Source organism: Equus asinus, chromosome 20, assembly GCF_041296235.1.
Source record: "Equus asinus isolate D_3611 breed Donkey chromosome 20, EquAss-T2T_v2, whole genome shotgun sequence".
Taxonomy (NCBI): Eukaryota; Metazoa; Chordata; class Mammalia; order Perissodactyla; family Equidae; genus Equus; species Equus asinus.
In genome coordinates this window covers 76,129,975-76,155,324 of record NC_091809.1, presented here as the reverse complement: position 1 = coordinate 76,155,324, position 25,350 = coordinate 76,129,975, and the positions used below count along the sequence as shown (strand labels likewise).

General features: G+C 46.6%; 1 long non-coding RNA gene across 1 annotated transcript; it reads right to left on the bottom strand.

The window, feature by feature from the left end:
* Window positions 1-3,013: 3,013 nt before the first annotated feature.
* LOC123278585 (uncharacterized) lies at window positions 3,014-24,432 on the bottom strand. Its single transcript, XR_011495793.1, has 4 exons — window positions 23,917-24,432; window positions 14,192-14,395; window positions 6,461-6,540; window positions 3,014-4,199 (listed from the first exon to the last, which is right to left on the bottom strand). It is a non-coding gene; the product is annotated as an uncharacterized lncRNA (long non-coding RNA).
* Window positions 24,433-25,350: the final 918 nt, after the last annotated feature.

Sequence of the window (25,350 nt, the reverse complement as noted above, 5' to 3'; positions counted from 1 at the left end):
AAGAAAAAAGACATGCCAAGTGTCCTCTGCCCTCGTTTTTGATGAGCAGATGGCCACAGTGACTCATTTCTTAATCAGTTTAGGTCCAAGTATATAAGAGTAATTTTTGTTGAGTCTTTCCTGCCATGACGGAATCATATCGGTATTATAGATCTCAATTCCTCCTCCCAATGTTGCAAAACTGTGAAGTCACTGGGGACCTGGATCCTCTAACACAATGCCTGGTCGAGGTCAGGCTTGCACTGGAGTTCTACGTATCCCCTTCCAAATCGTGAGCAAGGCACAAGTCGTGTCACGTAATGTTAATGCCAACCCTGTGTCTGGTATATTGTGATACAACCCAGAGTCTACAATTGCTGTGGGCAATGGAAGAATATACTTGAAATGTGTATGGGTCCCACATTGCCCCAAGCTTCAGATTCTGCCTATGAGTGAGACTGGGGTCACAGTAACACTCAAAATCCAATTTCCACTCTTTCCTGCCTCCACTTGTGTATGAAGAACCTTAACTTCTGCAAAATAACTACAGAGGCTTTCTAAGAATTCCCAGAGCATGTCTCCCCTGTGCTCAGGAGCCAAGCCAGACAGCTACCATGTGGGGGCCACATTGTCTCTCCTCATCCCACCCCCTTCTCCACTTTCTGAAATCTCAGACCAGAACCAGCAGGGACCAGATGAGGAAACAAACCGAAAAAGCTGACACTACACTGTATTCAAATTTGCCCCCAACCTGCTACCAAGACCTCCTGGTTAGGTTTAGTCTATCCAAGCTGGCTCCTTTTCACCTCATGGGAAAATCTTTTTCAGAAGACTCCTCAGAAGCCCCCCCACCAAGCAAATAGGCCTCTGATGAGCCAGGCCCTCCTGGGCAGCAGACAGGTGTGTCTTCTCAGACTGGTTCAGCCTGGTGTTCCTTTCACACACTCTCACACAACACATACTCTACCTTCATAACACTTATCAGAGCCCACGTCATACACTTATGGTGTGATTTATTGTTAAAACGTGTGTCCCCACTAGACTATAAGCTCTAGGGAGGAAGTGACCATGTGCATGTTGCTCACCATTGCAACCCCAGTGCTCAGCAGAGAGCCTGGCAAATGGAGAAGTCACTCAACAAACATTTGTTGACTGAAAAGTCTCAAGCTTGGAATGCTTCCTCCTCCCTCTCCCCTTTCCCAGCTTCCAACTGCCTGTGCTGTAGAAGACGAGATTGTGAGGGGAGGCATCATTGTAATGAGGAAAGGACTCCCCTTCTGCTAAAAAACTGAACTGCTGATTCAATTATTAGTCATGATCACTTACCAGGTGCCAAGCACGATCTGAGCATATTCTCTCATTTAATCCCTCATAACAACACTATGAGGTAGATATTTTTATCTATCTTTTCCAGTAGAGAGAACCAAAACAGAGAAGTTAAGTAACTTGCTCAAGTAGCAAGAACCATCACGTGGTAGAGACAGGCGGTCCAGCGACGATGTCTGCACATTCTTTGATTTGAAAGCTCTGCTATGGAATGGTGGCCCTAAATCTACTTGGCCATCCCTGAATGGGCCCTGCTGGACAAGTTTGTAGAAAATAAAAGTTGAAGCCAATTCTGTGGGGGATTTTAAAAGGTTATGGTGCAAAGACCCTTTGTTTACTTAGCCCCAAGACCAGAAGAAATGGTCATGAAAGTGACGGTGACACAAATCCCAGCATGGCGCCACAGAAGGGATTTCCTAACAGACAGTGACAGTAGAGGAGCTCAGTGACAATGGAGAGCCTCCCACACCACCTGTCACTAGAACCCAAACAACAGCCCAGTAGGGCAGCAGAGGTGAGGCCAGTTGGTCCAACAAAGGTCCTAACTTCACTAAGCGGGGCCACACAGCTAGGCAGCCAGCAGCAGTAGCAGAGAGTAAAGACAAGCTTCATCCTTGTACCAGGCAGTGTACAAGAAGACAGTGGTCGGCGGGAACAGGGCACTGATATAGAATGAAGTCACAGTCCCTGTTCTCGAGCAATCCAGAGACAGGCACAGAAACCTACAAGTGCAATGTGGTGTGGCAGGTAAGGACATGCGGTGGTTCACAAACTCCAGGTGCATCAGAGCCACCTGGAAGGCTTGTTCAAGCACAGACTGCTGGCCCCATCCTCTTTGGCTGTATATTAGTTTTCTGTTGCTGCCGTAACAAATCACCACACTCAGTGGCTTAAAACCACTTTGCGGGGGCTGACCTGGCAGCGTAGTGGTTAAGTTCATACATTCCGTTTCGGCGGCCCTGGGTTTGCCAGTTCAGATCCCGGGTGTGGACGTATGCACGGCTTGTCAGCCCATGCTGTGGCAGGCATCCCACATATAACATAGAGAAAGATGGGCACCGATGTTAGTTCAAGGCCAATCTTCCTCAGCAAAAAGAGGAGGATTGGCAGCAGATGTTAGTTCAGGGCTAATCTTCCTCAAAAAAAAAGAAAAAACTGCTTTGGGTATGATCTGAAAAAAATTTTGTTTCAATTCACTTCTTGAAGTCACAATATTTTTACTAGTTTCCTCATTTATTGCTTTTGCTTGACAATCTATTACTTTTATCTCTATTCTCTCTCAGTTCATTGAAAACAACCAAATTTAAATATAAAATTAAATTTAAAGTTGTAAAATAAAGTCAAATCAGCACAAAAGCAGACACACACACTGGGAGAACTCCAAGTCAAGATGAAGGCAGGAGTCAAGACGGTGCATCTACAAGCCAAGGGATGCCAAAGATTGTTAGCAAACCACCAGAAGCTGGGGAGAGGTATAGAGGAGTCTCTGTCATTGCCCTCAGAAGAAATCAACCCTGCTGACACCTTGATCTTGGACTTCTAGCCTCAGGAACTATGAGACAATAAACTTTTGCCGGTTTTTTTTTTTAAAAAAAAAGGTCAAATCAGAAGTCTGTAATTTCTCCTTTATTAACATGTTCCAAAACATCTTTTGGAAACGCAGTTTAAATGCTGTATTAAAGCTTTATCAATTCTGCTATTCCCATCAAAAAGGAGGAGAAATCTAAAGTGTATTTAGAATTATGTATGCTTTTTAAAAATTACCAAGTATAATTCTGACAGGAGAGAAATTCAGTTTTGACAAAGCATCAATGAGAACTATACACTCTGCTTATAATTTTAGACGTCTAATGGATTAGAACAAGTTTCTACAGCCCACCTTCTGATCACATGCATTTCAAACCTGTTTCTCCTCTACTGCTCACATTTTTCCTGGACCCAGCACTTTAGTACAAATTCTGTTGCAGGACGCCCTCTGATAATGCACCTTCTCTAACAGCTGCACACTGAGCTTGTGAGTATTCCTGGAAACCACTCCTACACTGAACAGCTGGCAATAGCTTGAGTCTCCATGGAAGAAATAGAAAACCACATAAATACATTGACTAAACTCAGACTAAATGTGCCTCCATTCAACTTCCCATTATCTGGATCCCAAACATTCCCACAGCCTCTCCAACAGTAGAATCCAACACAAAATAGAGTGTAATTCAGGAGAGATTGAAGAGGCGAGAGACTACCATCCTAACCAATTGCGTGCACCTAAAAGTGTCTCACTTTTGCAAATTTTATAAAAGATAACCATATGAACACACTGCCAGGGGACCATGCACACACCCCCTGGGCCTTGGAAGGGGCCTGTGCAAGTGAGGAGCCCTAAGGATGGAGCTTCATTGGCTTCATGGTCAATCTGTCTCTAATTCCCATTGTTGATCTGATGAGCTGCAACTAGCACGCACACCTGCATCAGTTAAAGTAACTCTAACTTCTGTAACAAACAAACATGTAATGGTTCAAACATGACAGAGGTTTATTTCTTGCTCATGTAAATTTCAAAAGAGGTTTTCTTCACTGACTGGTGCAGTCCTCTAAATGATGACTTGGAGACCTGGATTCCTTCCGTTCTGCGGCTCTACCTACAACACATGAATTCCAAGACTGCCATGCCCATCTGTATCAAACCACAGAAGGATAAAAAGCATGGAGAATCACCCAGGGGAAGTTTGATGGGCACATGGACACATCTAACTGCTAGCCAGAAGCTAAGAGTGGAAACCATGACTTTGTAGCAGTTCAGGTCCGTAGAGATTTCCAGTTTTCATACAGCATCACTCCACTGTCCGGTTTACAAGCAGCGAAGGTGGACAGTTACATCAATCTCCGTTTGGTGGTTGCTAGGGTAGACACAAATTTAAGAAAGGAAGAAAACAAATCCATTCCGATTACCTCTGTGCCAATGAAGCTATTGACAAACATGATGGAGTCATTTGCGTGTGTCACCACTAGATGGATCTGTAGGCCTTTGGATTCCCCAAGTTTCGATCTGAGATGCTCTTCAGAGATGCAAGATAAAAGTATTTTCTGATCATCTGAGCAGAGATATAAATGGTGCTATTCTTCCTGGCCTCACCCAAAGAGTGAGTCTGGGCCTGCCTCCACCTCAGGAAGATTAGCAACTGAGAGAAAACAGAAGCTAGACTTGTTAAGCAGAGCCTGGGGGATGTCCACTGGAAGCAGAGATGCTGAGCCCACAAGGCCTGACCCGAGCCCCCCAGCTCTGCCCCTAATGTTCACTGGGATACCACCTCACACTAACTCCGTTTCATCATCTGTGAAATGGAGACTATAATACTGCTGTAATTTAATACAGATTTCCAGCTTTTTCAAGTGCTTTCACAAACACCCTCTACTTGTCCCTACAACATCCCAGTGAGGTTGGCATTAGGCATTATAGGTCTCACTCTGCAGGTGGGGAAACTAAGGGACTAAAATAAAAATTTCTCCAAGGTCACAAGGCAAGTTAGGGGCAGACACAAAACTCATGATTCTTTACATTGTTCTGTGCTTTGCTTTCTATAAAACACTGCCAATCCTTTGACTTCTTGCTCCTCACTACAGCATAGTGAAGTAAGCAGGACAAGTAATGTCATCACCATATTCATTAACCATATTCATTTCACAGAGGAAAAAACTGAGATTCAGGGAGGTTTAAGCAACCTGCCCATTTTGGCAAGGCTAAGGCTGTAATTCACATTTCCAAATTTCCTCTCAAAATAGGGTTTTGGGGGGTTTTTTGTTGTTGTTTGCTGAGGAAGATTTGCCCTGAGCTAACATCCACTGCCTATCTTTCTCTTTTTATATGTGAGCCGCCACTACAGCATGGCCGCTAACAGATAAGTGGTGTAGGTCCTTGCCCGGGAAACAAAATCGGTGTGCTGAACTTAACACCTAGGTCACCGGGGCCAGCCCTTAAAATAGGTTTTTTAACTATAACACCAAACTTTTTTTCTTTTTCAGGAAGATTGTCCCTGAGCTAATATCCATTGCCATTCTTCCTCTTTTTGTTTCAGGAAGATTGTCTCTAGGCTAACATCTGTGCCCATCTTCCTCTACTTTGTATATGGGATGCTGCCACAGCATGGCTTAGTGAGTGGTGTGTAGGTCCCAGCCCGGGATCCAAACCGGCAAACCCCAGGCCAATGAAGCAGAGCATGTGAACTTAACCACTGCACCACCAGGCTGGCCCCAACGCCAAACACTTTTATTGGCCAAAAGGGCTGATATTTTCCACTTGCTGCCACTTAGAGTATAAGTATTTAAATTCTTTTTTGGTGTTTAGAGAAGAACTTTTTCCTCTCCCCCATTAAACGCGATGCTATAATTTTGGGCAATGTCAAGATTAGCCCCACCTTTTACATGCTCTAGCTGTACATTTTGTCAACTACGTGAATAAAGAAAATAGAAAAACAAGAAGGTTGTTAACAGAGGCTGAGGAGCAAGCAGGTAATGGAGCATAGCCAGTCCTCCAGCATCTGTCCAAAGTACGTGGCACAGAGTGGTGGTTTTCAAACCGGGCTCCCACCCTGGCCCTGCGGCACCAGCCACTTCAGGGGATGTTGGTGGAGCTGTGGCTGTTTTTCAAGGCCTCCCCTCACCCCAGGCGATTCTGAAGATCAGCCAGGACTGAGGACCATTCTGCGCTCCAGGGTAAATCCATGATTTGCTTTCAGGCTTGAAACTTTTACCTTAGCCAAAACGAAATGAAAATTTCACTCAGAAGAAATGATATCAAACTGACCTAAAAGTCAGCTACAATATCAGCTTAGAACTAGAAACCATTGAGTGGCCAACAGGACTGTGATCTTCCTTAGACTCTAATGAAATAGAAATAAATCCACAGCTAGAGAGGGGATGGCATTCTCTGAGCATGTGATTTTCAGATTCTACTAATATGTACTAATGCCTTGCACATGGCAGACATTATGCTGAAGGCTGTTTATTTTCAGTTCTTCTCACAACGACCATGTGGAGACACCAGCCTCCTCATTTTATAGATGAGAACACTGATACTCAAAAATGGTCGAGGGACTGACTCACCCAGTGCTTGCAAGTGGCAGATTTGGTGACACCCAAGTGTCAGAAATGACATACTCACCATTGCCTGGGAACCTGCTGTGTGCTGGCCCTTTGCCAGCAGCTCTATACTGTACATGGTTTCTAATCCCCACGGCAATCCTGAAAAGCAACGAATATTTTTATTCCCACTCTCCAGATAAGAAAAAGAGACACTTCGAATGATTTGATAACTCTGCCAATGACATGGCCAGGAGAAGGCAAGAGCGGAATTGAGTGCAGGTCAACCGGGCTCCAGCCCAGGACAGGGCGGCAATTCCAGGCCCAGGGTGGCTGTTGTAACTGTGACGCTTTCCCCACCTTCCACTGTTCTCCGACTTGCCCTCAGCGGTCGGGTATGTGGAAACACACAGAAGCCCAGGCAAGCCCTGCCTGCTGAATTGTAGCCCTGCTCAGGGAGAGGACAGGAATCAAAGGCACGCTGCAGGCTTCCTGTTTCCTCACCATTGTGTGGACAGAATGGCTTCTCTTACAATGTTCTGGCAGCAACCCACGACCCGGGCCTGTGCCAAGGTGATTCAGATTCCATCCCAGCTCTGGGCTACTGTTCAAATGTGCCCCAAGTTTCTCTGGGCCGCTTTATCCCCTGCCACGCATTGAAATACTGTCGTTTTGGGCAGAATTGATGAAGAGATCAGATTCGGAGCAGCGCTCTGCACCCAGAACTCTGGTGTCCTAGGACTCCCTGGGCACAAAGCTGACCACCCACCGTGGGCCCCGCAGAGGGAGGCCTGCTCCCCGCCGGGAGATGGAGCAGACCCGCAGAAGCTGGTCCCTCCCGCCCCGCCGCTGCTGCAGGTCCCTGGTGCGGGGCTGGGTTTTGTCACCTGAGGTAAACGCTCCCTCCGCCGTTGCTTTCCGAACCAGCTCACGCAAGGGGGCCAGTTAGTCACGGATTCCGAGTCATTGTGGAGGGATGGGGCGTTTTCAGCCCCAGAGCTTCCAGGGACCTTTTAAATCCTGAGATGGGAAGCCCGGGGCGTCCGGAGCCCTTTCTCACTGGATGCAGGGAAGAGAAAGGACCGGCAAGTCGGAGACGCTTTCCCTGCTCTCTGCTGAGGACTCTTTACGCAATAATGGTAACAATAATAGTTACCTTTTTAAAAGGGTCTTTGTATAATGCGTGGGTCTCTAGATACGACATCTAACGCAGCTACTACCCTATGTGATATCATTATTGCCATTTGACAGAAGAGAAAACTGAGGCTCTGGTTTAGGAATCTACCCAAGGGCGCACAACTGAAAGGGAAATGCAGGAATTAACATTGGTTTCTGACTCCAGTGACTCCAGAGATGCCCCTCAACATTCGGACCACCTAACTAATGTAGCCAGGCCTCACCCACAGTGGCCCCTACCAGAAGGTAGGAACTGCCAGCTAGACTAGGATAGGCAGGAAAAGGAAATAAACTGTGAACACTGAGGGAGCCTTAAAAATGAGAAGCCCCGTTGTCTTTGTCAGCTCAGGCTCCTATAACCATTATCATAGACTGGGTGACTTAAACAACAGATATTTATGTGTTACAGTTATGGAGGCTGAAAGTTCAAGATCAGGGTGCCAGCATGGTTGGGTTCTTGGTGATGGCCCTCTTCCTGGTTTACAGATGACTATCTTCTTTCTTTTTTTTTTCAGTGCTTTTTTTTGGTGAGGAAGATTGGCCCTGAGCTAACATCTGTTGCCAAGCTTCCTCTTTTTTTTTTTCTCCCCAAAGTCCCAGTACATAGTTGCATATCCTAGTTGTAAGTCATTCTAGCTTTTCTTTGTGGGACACCACCACAGCATGGCTTGATGGGCAGTGTGTAGGTCTGGACCCAGGATCCAGATTGGTGAACCCCAGGCCACCAAAACAGAGTGCACAAACTAAACCACTTGGCCCAGGTACCCAGTCCTGGGTGTCCTCTTTCTGTGTCCTCACGTGGCAGAAAGAGACTGAGCACGCTCTCTGGCCTCTTCTTATAAGGGCACTAATCCCATGTGTAAGAGCTCCACCCTCATGACCTAATAACCTCCCAAAAGCCCCATCTCTAAATACCACCACACTGAGGATTAGGGTTTCAACATATGAATTTTAGGGGAACACAAACATTCAGTCCATGACACCCATAGTTCAGGGAAAGGGTTTAAAAAAAGCTGATGACCAAGTAGATTCTTGAATGAGAAGAGGGAGAGCACTGGTGCTGCTGGGTCTGGAGGTAATGGTTCCAGAACCAGTCCTGACCCAGTGCTCCTGGGCCCCGGTTCTGAGGGAGGAGATCGTCTTCCCACAATGCACATGAGGTCTTAGCAAATAGGAGCAGCTGCACCTGCAGGTCCATTCTTCTAAGTAGGACCAGTTGTCAGTGGTGACCCACAAGGCCATAGCTATCTACATAGTGCCTTTGTGCAAACTTAAAAAAGAAGACGTCCTCTTCCCTGAGTGCACAGCTTGGGGGTACCAGAGTAAGCTTTGGCTTACCCATCTCCTTGGCTGTGCAGGCTCTGCAGTGTGGATGATCTGTACAACTCTGTGAGCGTGAGTTGCATGACAGGCATTGACAGTAGCAGATTTATCAGACCCCAGTTCCAGACTCATTTGAATGGCAAAGCCAGACTGAGTCCCCTTTTTGGACTGTATGTCTGTTGGACTGCGTAAGCCTCCAGGTTTCTGGCATGCCCTGGGGAGAGGGCAAGACTCTAAGGGGAGCGATACCAAGAGTTTACGCAAATAAGGCATTAGGTGCTTGAGCAATTAATTGAACATAAAAGAAACCTAGCCATAGTTGTCCCCAAATTGTAGAGTCGTTCATACAAGTTACACTACTCCTCCTGCTGCACATTCCTGCACACTGCCTGCTGCTCTGGTGTTCATGTCTTCTGTGTAGGTAGATTTTCCTGGTCAGACATGAGCAGATTTGTTTATGTCTCTCACTGTGTGTTAGCAAGAGGGCTTTCGGTTTATACACTGGAACCTCTTGTGAACTTGGACAGTGTGAATCAGTCTTCCAGCGCCGGATGAGTTCTGGGGCACTGACTGCACGCCGGCTGGAAAACAGGTTTTAACCTGGGCAGATGGTAATAAATAGAAATAATTCCAGGCTCAGACAGCAAGAGTCCCCTGTTAAATTAGCAATGTTGGCCCTGACTGCAGGAGTGAGGAGTGGCTCCTGCCACACGTTTGTCAACCCCGGCCCACATCAAATTTCTGCAAATGCCTGTCATGTCCTTCCCTCTCTTTTCCACAGGGCATACGACCACTCTCTTGCACTTTTCCTCACACGTGATTTCTGTTGCTTGAAGCCAAGCAGAAGCTCTCTTGGGGCAGGGACCCTGCGTATTTCCATGTCCATCCTCCCCGTCATCATATCCCCACCACTTAGCACAGTACCTGCCCTCAGTAGAGACCTGATGAAAATGTGTGAAATGAAGGAAAGATGACACAGCTCATTGGAGCCAGCTGTGATACACCTCAGCAGAGCCGTGACCTTCTCTTTCGTCACACGGGACCTCATTCATGGCCTAGCTGCAGCACCCATCTCACGTGCTTTCATTATGTGTTGGTTGTCTATCTGTCCCACTAGGTTATGGGCTGCTTGAAATTAAGACCTGTGCTGTATTTACGTCTACATCTTCAGGCCTGGTACATAATGGGCACAATACAGAAGCTTTATAAATGATATTTGAATAAGCCACTAAATTAACAGAATGAATCCTTTCACTTGGGCAGTTTCCCTCACCAGAAATGCCCCCTATCTTCCAGCAGTTCTCCAAATCCTAGACATCCTTAAAGTCCTGTGCTCACAGGCTGGAAGCACCATGATTTCACATGTCATAACCCAGCAGCCTTGTCCACACAGGCATGATGAAAATGGCACTTTGGTACATTTATTATTTGGATTTGATGAGAGGTCTTTCCTTAAGATGGCTTGACTGACATTTCTCTTTTTTTCACCTTTATTGAGATATAATTGACATATAGCATTGCGTAGATTTAAGGTGTACAATGTGATGATCTGATAAGCACATATATTGCAAAATGATTACGGCAATAAGGTTAGTTAACACATCCATCGCCTTGCATAGTTACCCTTTTTTGTTGTGGTGGTGGTGAGAACATTTAAGATTTACTCTCTTCGCAACTTTCAAGTACATAGTATAGTATTGTTAACTACAGTCACCATGCTGTACATTAGATCCCCAGAACTTACTCATCTTATAACTGAAAGTTTGTACCCTTTGACCAACTTCTTCCCATTATCCCCACCTCCCAGCCCCTTGGGAATCACCAATCTGCTCTCTGTTTCTATGTGTTTGACTTTTTTAGATTCCACATGTGAGATTCTATAATATTCATCTTTCTCTGTCACATATGTTTTACTCAGCATAATGCCCTCAAGGTCCATCCATGTTGTCACAAATAACAGAATTTCCTTCTTTTTTAAGGCTGAATTATATTCCATCATATACATATGCCACATTTTCTTTATCCATTCATCTATCAATGAACACTTAGGTGGTTTCCGTGTCTTGGCTATTGTGAATAATGCTGCAATGAACTTGGGGATGCAGAATCTCTTCAAGACAGTGATTTCATTTCCTTTGGATATATATCCAGAAATGGGATTACTGGATCATATGGTAGTTCTACTTTTAATCTTTTGAGGAAACTCCATACTGTTTTCCATAATAACTGTACAAATTTACATGTCTATCAACAGTGCACAAGCGTTTCCTTTTCTCCACAGCCTTGCCAAGACTTATCTCTTGTTTTTGTGGTAATAGCCATTCTAATGAGTGTGAGGTGATAGCTCACTGTAGTTTTGATTTCCATTTCCCTGATGCTTAGTGATGTTGAGCACCTTTTCATATACCAATTGGCCATCTGTATGTTGCCCATTTTTAAATTGAGTTATTTGGACTTTTGCTATTGAGTTATTGGAGTTCTTTATATATTTTGGATATATCAGACAACCTTATCAGATGTGTGGTTTTCAAATACTTTCTCCTATTCCATAGGTTGCCTTTTCATTTCATTGATTGCTCCTTTTGCTGTGCAGAAACTTTTTAATTTGATGTAGTTCCACTTGATTTTTGCTTCTGTTGCTTGGGCTTTTGGTGCCATCTCCAAAATGTCATTGCCCAGTCCAATGCCAGGGAGCTTTTTCCCTGTTTTCTTCTAGGAGTTTTACCATTTCAAGTGCTACATTTAAATTTTTAATACGTTTCAAGTTAATTTTTGTGAATGGCGTAAAATAGGAGTCCAATTTCATTCTTTTGCATGTAAACATCCAGTTTTCCCAACATCATTTATTGAAGAGACTATCCTTTCCCCATTGAATCTTCTTGGCATCCTTGTCAAATATTAGCTGACTGTGTATTCCTGGGTTTATTTCTGGGCTCTCAATTCTGTTCCATTTGTCTACGTGTCTGTTTTTATGCCAGTACTACACCATTTTGACAGCTTCATAATATAGTTTGAAATCAGGAAGTGTGATACCTCTACCTTTGTTCTTCTTTCTCAAGATTACTTTGGCTATTTGGGGTCTCTTCTGGTTGCATACAAATTTTAGGATTGTTTATTCTATTTCTGAGAAAAAAATGCCAGGGGCATTTTGATAAAGATTGCATTAAATCTGAAGATATCTTTGAGTAGAATAGACATTTTAAGAATATTAATTCTTCCAATCCATGAATACATGATAGTTTTTCCCTTTCTTTTTTTTTTTCCTGAGGAAGATTAGCCCTGAGCTAACACCTGTGCCAATCTTCCTCCACTTTGTATGTGAGATGCCTCCACAGCATGACTGATGAGTGGAGTAGGTCTGCAGCCGGGATCCGAACCCACGAACCCCAGGCCACTGAAGCAGGGCATGTAGAACTTTAACCACTTGGCTACGGGCCAGCTCCCTGGGATTGCTTTTCATTTATTTATGTCTTTAATTTCCTTCATCATAGTCTTATAGTTTGCAGTGTACAGGTCTTTCACCTCCTTGGTTAAATTTACTTCTATGTAATTTATTCTTTTTGACGCTATTGTAAGTCAGATTGTTTTCTTTTTCAGATAGTTCATCGTTAGTATATAGGACTGCAGCTGATTTTTTTTTAATTTACCTGAGATTCATAATAGTTTACATCATTGTCTGTCACCACATAAGTGCTCCCATTCACCCCCTATGCCCACCCCCAAACCCCCTCCCCCGGTAACCACTGAACTGTTTTCTTTGTCCACATGTTTGTTTATATTCCACATGCAACTGATTTTTGTATGTTGATTCTGCATCCTGCAACTTTACTGAATTTGTTTATTAGTTCTAACAGTTTTTTGGTGGAGTCTTTAGGGTTTTATATATAGAAGAGCATGTCACCTACAAATAGAGACAATTTTACTTCTTCCTTTCCAATTTGAATGTCTTTTATTCCTTTTTCTTGCCTAATTACTCTGGCTAGGATTTCCAGTACTATGTTAAATAGGGATAATGAGAGTGGGCCTCATTGTCTTTGTCTTGTTCCTGACCTTAGAGGAAAAACTTTCAACCTTTCATTGTTTAGTATGATGTTAGCTGTGGGTTTGTCATCTATAGCCTTTATTATGTTGAGGTACATTCCCTCTATACCCAGTTTGTTGAGAGTTTTCATCATGAATGGATGTTGAGTTTTGTCAAATGCTTTTTCTTCCCCTATTAAGATGATCATATGAACTTTATCCTTCATTTTGTTAATGTGATGTATCACATTTCTTGCTTTGCATGTGTTGAACTGTCCTTGCATTTCTAGAATAAATCCCATTTGATCAGGGTGTATAATCCTTTTAACATACTGTTGAATTCAGTTTGCGAATATTTTGTTGAAGATTTTTGCATCTGTTTCTTAGGAAAATTGGCCTTTAATTTTCTTTTCTGTTAGTGTCCTTACCTGGCTTTGGTATCAGGTAATACTGGCCTCATAAAATGCAGTTGCCTGGACTTCATAATCAAGCAGAGCCACAAGTTGTGCCCCATAGTTGGGCAGGACCACAGTCTAGACTCTATGCAGGCTGCTGGCTGTGCTTTGCTATTGGGCAGGGTTGCTATCCAGCTTCCTTGATAGGATGGGCCGTAGGCTATGTTTAGCAATTAATCTGGCCTCTGAGACTGGGCAGGGTTGGTGCCTAGGCTCCTTGGTAGGGCGAGGCCACAAGCTATGCTCTGCAGTTAAGCAGGGATGCTGGCTTCGCTCCCTGCCCAAGCAGGGCTGTAAACTGGGCTCTGAGACTGCCCAGGGTCTCTAGCCATGCTCTCTTGTTGAACAGGGCTGGAGGATATGATCAGCAGTTAGGCAGGCTTGCCACTCTGTTCGTGTGGGGCCATAGATGGGATCTACAGTCTGGACAGCCTGTTGGCTGGGGACCCAAACTGGGCAGAACTGCCAACCGAGCTCCCTGGACAGTAGGAGCCATTGGCTTGGCTCTGTGGACAGGCAGGACCTCTGGCTGTGCTCTTATGTGGGATGCCAGCCCCAGAAAGAATGCAATCCGCCAAGATCCACATGCTGGTTGCTGTGAGCCTCCATCTCTTCTTCATCAGCTGGTCTAGACATGCTGATTTGTCCAGTGGTCCCCATAAGGCAAGACCACAGTGGGCCTCCTAGGAAGCATCCCAGAAAGCTGGGGAGGCCTAATGTCCACCTTGGGCTCTCTGTTCCCACAGGAAACACTGTAGGACCAGGGGGGCCCTTTAGGTGGGCTGCTATGCTGGCCTGGAGGAGGGGTGATGTGGTCAAAGAGAAACCACCTCTCTTACCTGTCTAATGCAGTGTTTCTCAGTTTTTGTGGTCCAAGGGTGTGTTTCAGCCTCACTCCTGGGTTCTGGAATCTTCACAAAGGCGTCTGTGGATAGTTGCTAGTTGGTCTTTCTGTGAAGAGTACTGTTGCCAGGATCACCGACTCCACCATCTTGCTGACATCACTCCTCCTGACTGATATTTCTGGATTACTATTTTCTACCCTGAGAAAAATGAAGTTATTTTTATGCTGTTGCCAAACAAATAGAACTATGACTTACATAGTTAATTTCATGTGTTTTCAACAATTCCACCAATTTCGGACTTTAACAAAAACTTCTCCTTCAGGGAAATGAAGAGGGGACTCTTTTGTGGGGTAAATGTTACAAATAAACTGGAACAGGGCTAGAGACACTGATTAGGGCTAGGAGCCAGGAAAGCAGCTTAGTCACGAGGTCCTCGAGGCAGGTGGGACGTGGATATGTGTTGAGGGGAGGCGTGGATGAGAAGAGCAGATCAGACACTCAGAGTTGTTAGACGCCATGAACAGCAGTCACATGAGAGGCAGCATTCTAGTTCCAAGGCCTCTTTGATTCTACTTGAAGCGGTGGTTGTAACTTGCAGAGAATTTAGTAGCAAGGAAGGACAGGGTCTTGCCAACAGCAAAGAAGGCTGACAATTTGTTCACATGATAAATATTTGCGTCCCTGTATGTCAGACACAGATAGTCCTTGGAGGTATACACACACACAGGGTACACATAGTGCCTGCACTCTCAAGCCTAAAGTCCAGTGAGGAGGAAGTTTGCCAGCCCCAGCTAAGTGAACCAGGTGTCCCAGTAGAGCTCCAGACCCAGCTGAACTTGAGAGGGAAACAGGGCAAAAGCCATGCATATAGCACATACCAAGGAGGGCAAGGGAAAGGCTGCACCATCCTGAGCACACAGATGCTTGCCAGCTTCCTCATCACCACCACAGGGTAGCAAGGTGGCCATTAGACCCACTGTTGGTGAGGAGCAGACTCCCTCCTCACTGTCAGGATAGGTTCTTACTGGCCTAGACACTGCGTATTTGTGGCTGAGTGGAGCAGGATGCAATGAGATTCAGTAATAGCCTCCGAGTGTGTAACAAGTAGTCGGTGTCAACACTTGGCCAGATGCAACTCCTCCTGACCAAGCCTGGGGACGAACTGAACTGCTGAGCCCACTTTCCAGCATTCGCAGCTGCTGAGAACCCCTCCTTCAAATCTAGACAGTGCCTAGAGATTTCGTTACATCTGTACAGAGTCCCTTTCCTAGTATTCCCTGAAGTAAACTAAAACAAATGTGGCATGGTTACGTAGGTCTTGTTTAAGCACACACACACAAAAATTTGTGTGGCACAATAAATAGGATTAATTTTTACTTGTCATGGTGTTCATTATTTTGTTAGTTTCCTAATAACAAAGGATGTGTAACACAGTAGTGTTACTGTGTAACAAAAGATGTATAACAAGGGATTTACTGAAACAAAATACCACAAACTGGCTGGCTTAAAACAACAGAAATTCACTGTCTCACAGTTCCGGAGGCTGGAAGTCTGAAAGCAAGGTGTCGGTAGGTGTCACAGTCTGTGAAGTACTCGAAGAAGATCCTTCCTGCCTCTTCTAGCTTCTGGTGTTTGCGGGCAATCCTTGGTACTCCTTAGTTTATAGATGCATCACTCCTGTCTCATGACCATCTTCTCTCTTCATGTCTTCACATTGTCTTCCCTCTGTGAACATCTATCTCTGTGTGCAGATTTCCCTTTTTTTATAATAACACCAGTCATACTGGATTAGCTCCCACCCAAGTGATCTCATTTTAACTTAATTACCCCTGTAAAGACCCTATTTCCAAACAGGGTCACATTGTGAGGGTCTAGAAGTTAGGACTTCAATCTATCTTCTTGAGGGGGCACAAGTCAACTTCTGACATTTATTATGGGTATTAAGTGGATCTTGAGCCCCTTACCAGGAATCTAGCCTCATATTTGCTTCTCTCTCTCCCCCCACCCTCCTTCTGTCACATTCTATAGGAAAACAAATACAATTTTTCTCAACTTGCAATATGTTTCTAAGAACATCACCTTTTGAAAGTGAAAAGAACTGCCCATACCATTCATTTAGCAATTAAACTATCTAGTACTTTGTGACATCTCTTAGATTATTTTATTGTACTGTTTCTTCACTCTCATATGGACACTGAATGTTTCAATGGATCTGTTGTCTCAACTGTCCGATTCAGTTTTAGACTCATTGGGAACAGGGTTTCTAGCTATTGTTGATGTCACAGGGGAAAGTTCTGGTCATACTCTACGGGTGGAGCAAATGATTGAAAGCATCTCACAATATCCTTGATGCTTACCACCAAATGCACTGCTCCAAGCAAAACAACTCTGCCCTTTGGTTCAGTAAAATTACTAGTACGGTTGTTGTTGCCACACACATAGTTTCTGCCACAATTAGGGTTCCCACAGAAAGGAGGCTCTCTTTGCACAGTAGGTCCTCAACAAATAGTGGCATATGATTATATGGGCAATTGACAAGTTTGGGGTGAAGCTCAAATGTGCAGGTGAATGGAAGTTTCTTTTTGTTCTCCAAAGCCCCATAAAACTCATCCAGTAACCATTTATGATGTGTTACTATTGCCAGATTCCAGAAAGTGATAAGAATCCAGAGGCTAGTACCTGCCCTCAATAGACGAGGCAGAGGAATAACAACTATCATAACAGTGTAATTAACTGCAGTAAGACGATAAGCCTGGGGTCTTGGAGTATCACAGATGATTTCAGAGTAGAGGTGCATAATTGATCCAGGGAGGTTAAAAAAGAAGTTGAGACTTAAGCTGAGAATGACAGGTTTAGTAGAAATTAGCAAGCAGAGAAAATGGGGAGTACATTCTAGGCATAGGTCGAGCAGGAAGAAATTCATCGAAGTGACATGGATATGGAGCATTCAAGCACCTGTCTACAATTACTACTAAATTCCTGAAATACCGGCACCATAGGGGAGAGGCAGATGGGACTAGAGAGGCTGGCAGGAGCCACATGTTTAAGCCACGCCCTTTGAACTTTACCTTGGAACTGACAGGGAGCCACTGAAGGATTTTAAGGAAAAGAGTGAGAACATCAAGGCGCTTTTTAGGAATGTCACCTCAGCGAGCAATGGGGAGGTTGGATTACGGGATTGTGAGTTCAGAGACAAGGAAGTCATCAGGAGACCATTGCCGTAGGTTAGGTGAGGGGTGATGAGGGCCCAATCTAAGGAAGTGACACTGGCAATGGAGTGGAGGAGACACACAAGAGATGCTTAGAGCAGCGTCTTTCAAACTGCAGGCCCAGCCCATTAATGAGTCATAAAAGCAATTTAATGGATAATAGCCAGGATTTATTAAGAAATAGAAAAGAAAATATCAGTGTATCATATAGCTCCTAGCAAGCATCTGGGCTTTGTAAAAAAAAAATTTTGATTATCTAGCAAAACGGATCATCAAATATTAATATAGATAATCCAATAATATTTAAATTATTAAATATGTGTATGTATATGATTTTATATGAATATGGATATGATGTATTGAGATATAATATAAAATGAAGTTTTTCTGAAGGTATGAATAAAATGTTTGAAATGTATTGATTTAGGAGATAGTATGGAATAGGCCTTGGTAGCATTTGGACAGGATGAGGAAGGCTACAAGAAAGAGTGTGGCTCGGTTGACTGTGGGCTACTCAGGTTGTGTATGTGTTCAATTTTGGACATAAAGTTTGAGGAGCTTACGGTCCCCCCCGGAGAAGCCATCTAAGAAATGGTGAGGAAATGGCTCTAGGACAGAGGAAGGAAGCCGAGGCTGCAGGCACAGATTTGGAGGTCATCAGTGCATTATCGCTAGCTGAAGCCTTGGAAAGGGCCACCCTCACCCGGAAAGAATGTGTGGAGTGTGGAGAGCAAAGGGCAGAAGTAAGGGATCCCAGGGGCACACCAGTGTATGAGAGATCCAGCAAGGAGAAGAAGGCATGGCTAGAAAGTTAGGAGAAAACCAAAAATCAGATTCCAAAAACCCAAGGAGGAAAGTTTTAGGAAGATGAAGCCAATTGTTCAGGTGCAGCACAGAGGTCAAGAAAGCTGGAGGCTAAAGGTCCCATGGTTGGTGACTGGGGCTTCCGTGGGAGCAATTTGGGAGAAACAGTTGGCAGAAGTACAGTGACTAACTGTCCCAGTTTGCCTGGGACTGAGGGGTTTCTTGGTATGTGGAACTTTCAGTGCTCAAACCAGGACAGTCCTGGGCAAACGGGGATGGTTGGTCACCCTAGAACTCAAAATAGTTAAGGTTTAAATATCAGGGGAGGTGGAGGCAAAAAGTGTGGATTCTTCTTCTGAGAGACTCGACTCTAAAAAGAAGATAGAGTAACATGTAGAGAAGGAAACAGGGTTGAGAGAGTTTCTCCCTTCTTTATTCCCTTTCTTTCTTATTTTTTAAACCATGCTAAAGCTTTACTTCTAGGATGAGAAGAAAAAGTGAGGGTGAGGCAGGAGACAGGAGACTAAGGATAACTAATGGAGCAGCATCTTGTCCTCATGAAGTAGGAGGGGCAGGATGCTGAGTCTCGAGGGCAGGAAAAGGTTCTGCCTGCTGGAGGGAAAGACTCACGTGTGAAAGTGAGGATGGGAAATGGCGGGGATTGCAACAGATGCTCTCCGAATGTCAGGACATGGGAGTGAGGAGAAGGGTAGGGTGGAGGCCTGAATGGAGATGAGCAAAAGCTTGGGACAGCCATTTAGAGGATGCAGGAAGACACTAAAACACATTCCACACACCAAGGCTGAGATGGGAAATCATGAATATGCAGCATGCAGTGTAGCGATTATCATCAACTAGGCTAGGATCCCCAGCCTGTCCAAAGTCATACAATTACAAACATATTATAACATTTCTGGTCTTGAAAAATATCTACTGTTGCACTTAAAAAGAAATCTCTATAGGCAATTATGTGGCTAAACAAGAGACAAAAATACTTTCTAACAGGTTGCAGTAGAAAACGACATATGAGAGGAAGCAACAATGCATTCAGCCCTTGGCAGGAGTATTATTAATGGGCACTCCTTACTGTACTGCAGTAGGTAGCATGACCAGACACACATGTGCTCAGACTGAAAGGCAATGTGGGGAGAAGAGGATTCCGAGAGGAGGCAATCTGGAGGCTGCATAGTGGTTAAGCACACATTCTTGGCATCCTGGATAACAGGGTGGGTTGGAACCTTGATATAATGCCAAGCCTTGGCTGCCTAGTACAAGAACTATCCCCTCCCTGTTGGTGGGCATTTATACATTCCTTATGCTAAATCCCCATGATAACTCTTTATGATAGACTGCTATCCAATTTTGCCAGTGGGAAGTCTGTGTCTCAATACAGTTAAGTAACTGGTCCAGGGCTGGTAAATTAGCAGAGATAAGATGTAGCTAAATTGATTGATTTAGCGCCCCCCCCCCCTTGCCCTTTTCACTTTTCACCTATAACAATGAGGATAATAGCAATACCCAAGCACAGGCCTTTGTAAGAGTTAAATGAGATCATGTATATGAAAGTGCCAGGCACTCCAAACGCTGCTTATACATTTGGCTAGCATAGTGGTTCTCAACTGGCAGCAATTTTGCTCCTCAGGGTACACGTGGTAAGGGAGATTTTTTTTAATCGTCACACTAGGGGAATGCTATTGCTATCTAGTGGGTAGAGGCCAGGGATGCTGCTAAACATTCTATTATGCACAGGACAACCCCCACAGCAAAGAATTATCCCACCCAAAGGTCTATAGCAGTGAGGTTGAGAAACCCTGCTGGCAGCGTATGTTGGGGACTGGGAACCATACATGTAACAAAGCACAGCAGAGCCTTGCAAGCAGCAGGCAAGTCTTGTTGGGACACTTGTAGATCTGGATCTTGGATCCAATACTTGCTTCCAACAAGTTATGTAACCTGTCTGAGCCTTGCTTTTCAAATGGGGATAGTAATGGCACCTGTCTTGTGGGACTGTTAAGAGGTTCCCTGAGGTGGTGCTGAGCTCGGCACTGGCAGATGGAAACACCCAGTGTTGGCATTTTCAGTATTAATGAAAGACATGGCAAGCAAGATACTGGGAACGAGAGACCTTGTTCAACTAAGCTAGAGGAAATTAAGAAAGAAATATCGCAGGGACCCTACAGCCTTAGTAATTGTCACAGGGTTATTAAAGTCTTCCTACTGTGCAATTCTGTCCTGGATTGTCCTCATCATAAAGTAGTTGAGATAAATTATTGTTGAATAATACTCTGCTAACACCATGGAATTAATCACTTTTCACTGCTCTGAAAGAAATTCAATAGACACTAAGTCTCTGGCGTTACGAAAATTCTTTTCATCGTTAGCAAGACTCATTGCTGTATTTCCTGTAGTGCTTTCTTAAGAAAGATTTTAAAATACAGAAGAAAGTGACTTGGCAAGAGTATTTAAAATTATCTGCCATGGCTTGATTCCCATTTGTTTTTTCACAAATTCTTTTCAAAAATATTACAGCACTTTCAATTTCTGCAAACATTAACCTGGATTTTAACACCTTTTGCAGTAACGCTGGAGTGTCAACTTTCTCACGTCTCACATGTAGATATTTTTATCTTCTACCTTGGCTGCCTTGAACAGAGCTCTCCTTGGCAATGTAATTAAACAGTAGGCAACATCTCCTTCTATTTCCTGGGTGTTGGTCTCTTCATGCATTTTCACTGGCAGGTCTGAGAACTGAAGGGTTCCCTCTCTCCTTTCCAGCTGCTCACTTCCCACAGTCTTTCCTCCTCCGTCCCTCAACCATCCTGACGATGCCATGTGTCCTCTCTGCCACTTCATGGCTGGTTAAAACATCCCTCTGACTTTTTCCTAAATCTCCCTCAGATTAACAGATCAGACACCTCTCTCCAGGGCCCCTTCAGATTCCACTCATCAAACCTGCCATTCAAGGAATACAGATACTGCTTTGGAAACTTCACTCCACCATTTCTTTCCAGCGGGGGAGCATGAGTATAAGGAGTGAAGCAGCACAGAGGGGCAGAAACCAACAGGAGGAGCAGAACAGAAGGAGACTGGGGAGTGAGGGTGTACGGCTTGCAAGGGAAAAGGCAATCACCAAGCAAAGAGATGGGCCGAAAAGAGCATGGCACTCACAGATCTACCATGACTAGAGGCCACTTACATACGTATAGAAAACATACATTGCTGCAGCACCAGTTGTGCACTGCAGCAGCCTCAAGGCATTTTACGAATTTCTGCTCTGAACTCCCAACAAGCTGTGAGGAAGTGAGAAGTGGAGGAATATTGTCATCCTCATCCTCTCAGACAAGGAAACTTAGATGCAAAGAGGTTCTAACTTGCGCAGTCTCCTCCTCCCAAAGTGGCTGACGAATGGGAAAAGGAAAGGAGAGAAATGGACCCCAGGTTTGCCGGATTTACGCCTCCTACATTGGAGATTTGCAAGAAAAGCCGACAGGTAAAAAGGAGCAATGAGAGGCCAGGGAAAGAAAGAGAACAAAAGTAAGCAAGGGCACTGATGGGTGGAAAGAGAAGATGAAGGATAAAGGGAGCAGAAAAAAGTTTAAGAGGAAGAGTGGCAGAGAAGAGACCATACCCAAGGACCAGTACACCGGAGGTCAGCAGTGGACCACTGGCCTCGTGTCAGTAACACTCTCACCTAACAAGGTAGAGACCACACGAAAACCGTCCTCTAAGAAATCACCCAAATCAATAACATACCTCCGCTCCATTCTTTCAACGTAGGCTTTAATTCATAATGCACTCAAAGGGGAGGGAAGAGGGCACTGTTTGAAAGGCGCAATTACACTAAATACACTGACCTTTTGCTGGAAAATTGGAGAAGGGACAGGTGGCTACACAAGCCACCTCTTGCCCCTTCCGCCATCCCCACCCCATTCCCCAAACCCCGTCTTGGTTTCTTGGCTCGTCTGTTCCAGTAAGAACCTACCAATGGCTTCTCTTTTTTAAAAACACTTGAGGCTGTGATAAATCAACCCCCAACTCCTCTTCATCTCTTTTTCTGAAGTTTTTTTTATTAATTCTTTTTTTTTTTAATCCCGTTTCATCTCCATGTGCATTTCCCCACCGTTCTTTACGCTTCGGAGAGACCCGGCGGCGGGAGCTCCCCGAGCAGACTCCAATGGGAGGGAAGGGGACCTCGCAGTCAGTCCCGGTGCGCCCCCTCCTCCCCGGGCGCCCCTTCCCAAGCGGCGTCCGCTCTCCAGAGGCTGGAGTACGCCGTGCGGCCGTAGCCCGCGCTGTAATCGTAGGACACCTGATGCGGCGGCGGCGCCGGCGGCAGGGCGCAGTCTGAGAAGAAGGGGGCGAAAGAGGCCAAGAGGCCGGGCGCATCCTCCCCGCCGGGAGAGTCCGCGGCGGCGGGGTACAGGGGGCGCAAGGGCTCGTTCAAGGTCAAGCCGCCACGGGGGGCAGCTAGCTGCGGCTTCTTGGTCGAGGGGCAGCCCGGGGCGCCCCACGGCTCGGGATACAGTAGGCTCCCCACCATCCCCGGCGGCGGCTCAAAGAGGCCGGGCTCCAGCTCCGGGGGTCCCCGCAGGGCGGCGGCTCCAGTGGGGAACACATCGAGAGGCTCCGCGGCGAGGAGGACGCCCGCCTCTGTGCCGGTGCCGTAGTCGGGCGCCAGCAGCTCGAAGAACTCCACGGCCTCCGCGCCCTTCTCCAGGTCGCCCAAGCTCACGACGGGCCCCGACGGGCCGCACCCGCCGCCGCCGTCCGCCCGGGACGGCTCGGTGAAGAAGGACGGGGGCAGGTTGCGGGCGCGCAGCGGGACCTTCCTGGCGCCCGGGACCGCCGTACCCCCCGCGGGGCCGGCCGCGTCCCCTCCCGCGCCCCCAGCGCCAGCTCCGCCGAGCCCGGCCGCGGGCGCCGCCACCGAGCCCCCAGCCGGCTCGGCGCCCCCGGGGACGTGGCGCAGCGAGTCGAAGAGCGCGGCCAGGCTCCGGCTCTGCAGGCTGGCAGCCGCCGCGGCCTGCGACGCCTCCCGCCGAGGGGCGGCCTTGCCGTGGGCCGGGCCCGCGACGGTCTGGGCGCCGGGGGCGGCGAGCGGCCGCTTGGCGGGCGTGTCGGCGGCGCCCGGGGAGGGCGGGCCCGGGGGCGCGGCGCCCATGAGGCCGCTGCAGCGCTTGATCTGCTTCTGCAGGTACTTGCGGTGGTTCACCTTCCGCTTCGACTTGCCCGGCTTGTCCAGGGCCAGCTTGATGTTGCTGGACGCCGAGTCGATGAAGCTGAGCAGGTCGCGGGTGGCCTCGCGCACGTCCCCGCCCTCGGCGCCCGCCAGCAGCGCGCCCGCCGGCGTCCCGCTCTCATCGTCCTCGAAACAGCAGCCCTTGTCCAGGGCTCCGAAGGCTCCCCCCAGCCCGTCCGGGGAGCCCCCGAAGCCGAAGGGGACGAAGGGGTGCGTGCTGAGGAGCGCCGCCTGCACCGCCATCGCCGCGGCTCCCTGGCGGCCCGCAGCGCGGCCGCTGCGCCCCCGGCCGCCTCCCGCCCGCAGCCCAGGCCCGGCTCCCGCCCCGGCGCGGTGCGCGCGGCACAGCCTCCTCTCTCCGGGCCGGCGCGCTGCTCGGCCTCCCGGGGGAGCTCATTAGGTCTTGTAAGCGAGGGGCGGGGGAGAGCGCGCGGCGACCGCCCCGGTGGCGGAGGGGAGGGGCTTACTTAGCTTGGCTGCCGGGTGTGGGGGGCGCTTTTCTAGTTTTCCGGGCTTTCTCAAGCTCATCGCCTTAACCCTTAGTGTCCCTTCGCCCCGCCAGTTTCTCTTGGCTCGTTCCAACCGCAAGAGGTGAGGATGGGATGGCCGGTCCTCAAACTCTAGCTGCTGTAGAGCCACGCCCTGGTGCGGGGGACTCTCCCTGAGGCAGGAGAAAGCGAGTCCAGAGACCTCGATTTCAGTCCCAGCTCTGGTAATAATGATAGCCACCAGCTACTGGCTGTTTGCTTGCGCCAGGCGCTGTCCATTTATTTCCTCACTTAATCTTTGAACAATAGCCCTATGAAGGGCATATTATTATCACAGTCTAACAAATGGAGAAACAAGCTCAGAGAGTTTCAGTGAGTTGGCCAAGGCCATATTCAGTTCAGTCTGACTCCAAAGCCATTCCCAAACCCTTGACAAAACTTGTGTTCTCTCTTGGCCTCGGTTTCCGTATCTATAAGGTGGGGGAAGGAACCTCGTGTCTCCTCAAACTCTATCCCTGGTCCTAAGAGTCTAACTCGAGTTTCTGCAGAGCTCTTAAGTCCAGTGCTCTTTTTTCTGCCTCTTGATTGTTAGAAGCAGCGATTAGCTTATAGTAAGTTGAAGCCAGCCCTTGGCACATCTTTTATTAGTAGTAGATAGACAGCAAGACGCAAGGGAGGAAGAAGTGGCTCCTAGTAAGCCAGCTGTTGCTGGAGAGAGAGCCCTGTGTGTGTGTGTGTGTGTGTGTGTGTGTGTGTGTGTAAAACTCTCAGCAGTGTAGGACAAAATATGGATTGGAATCTCTCCCCTACCTGTCATGCCACTTAGATTGTCCTTCTGCAGCTTCTGTTGCATTTCAGGAATCACCCTGAAGTTCACTTAGACCCAGTTTCAGGAATCTTCTTGGGTTGGAGAAAATGAGCATGATGCTCTTAGAGGGTGGAAGATGACTCAGAAAAGACTTGGGTTCTGGGCTTGGCCTCACCACCCGATAGCTCTGTGACTTGGGTTGAAATCCTTGCTCTGATGATTACTGTACGTGGCTTTGGGCAAACCTGCCCAACTCTCTCTGCCTTAGCTTACTCATGTTAAATGCGGGTAACTTTGCCCACCTCACAGGGCACTTGTGATATTTAAAGGAAACATCCTGTGAAAAATCCTTATCTGTTGACTGTTCCATAGACTGTGATAAGTATTTTCCTTATTTCTCTAAAACACAAAAAGGTGGCTATGTTCCCTTATGTGTCCCCTTATGTGACAGGGTGTTGATGAGGATTAAATGAGATCACTTACATGAAGACACTGTGTGTGATAAGGTGATCTCTAAAGTTATTATAATTTAGGTGCAGGTCTGCAGCGGGGAGATAGAGACTCTCTCTTTCAACACTCTTTTCTTTAAGCCTCATTTTTTAGAA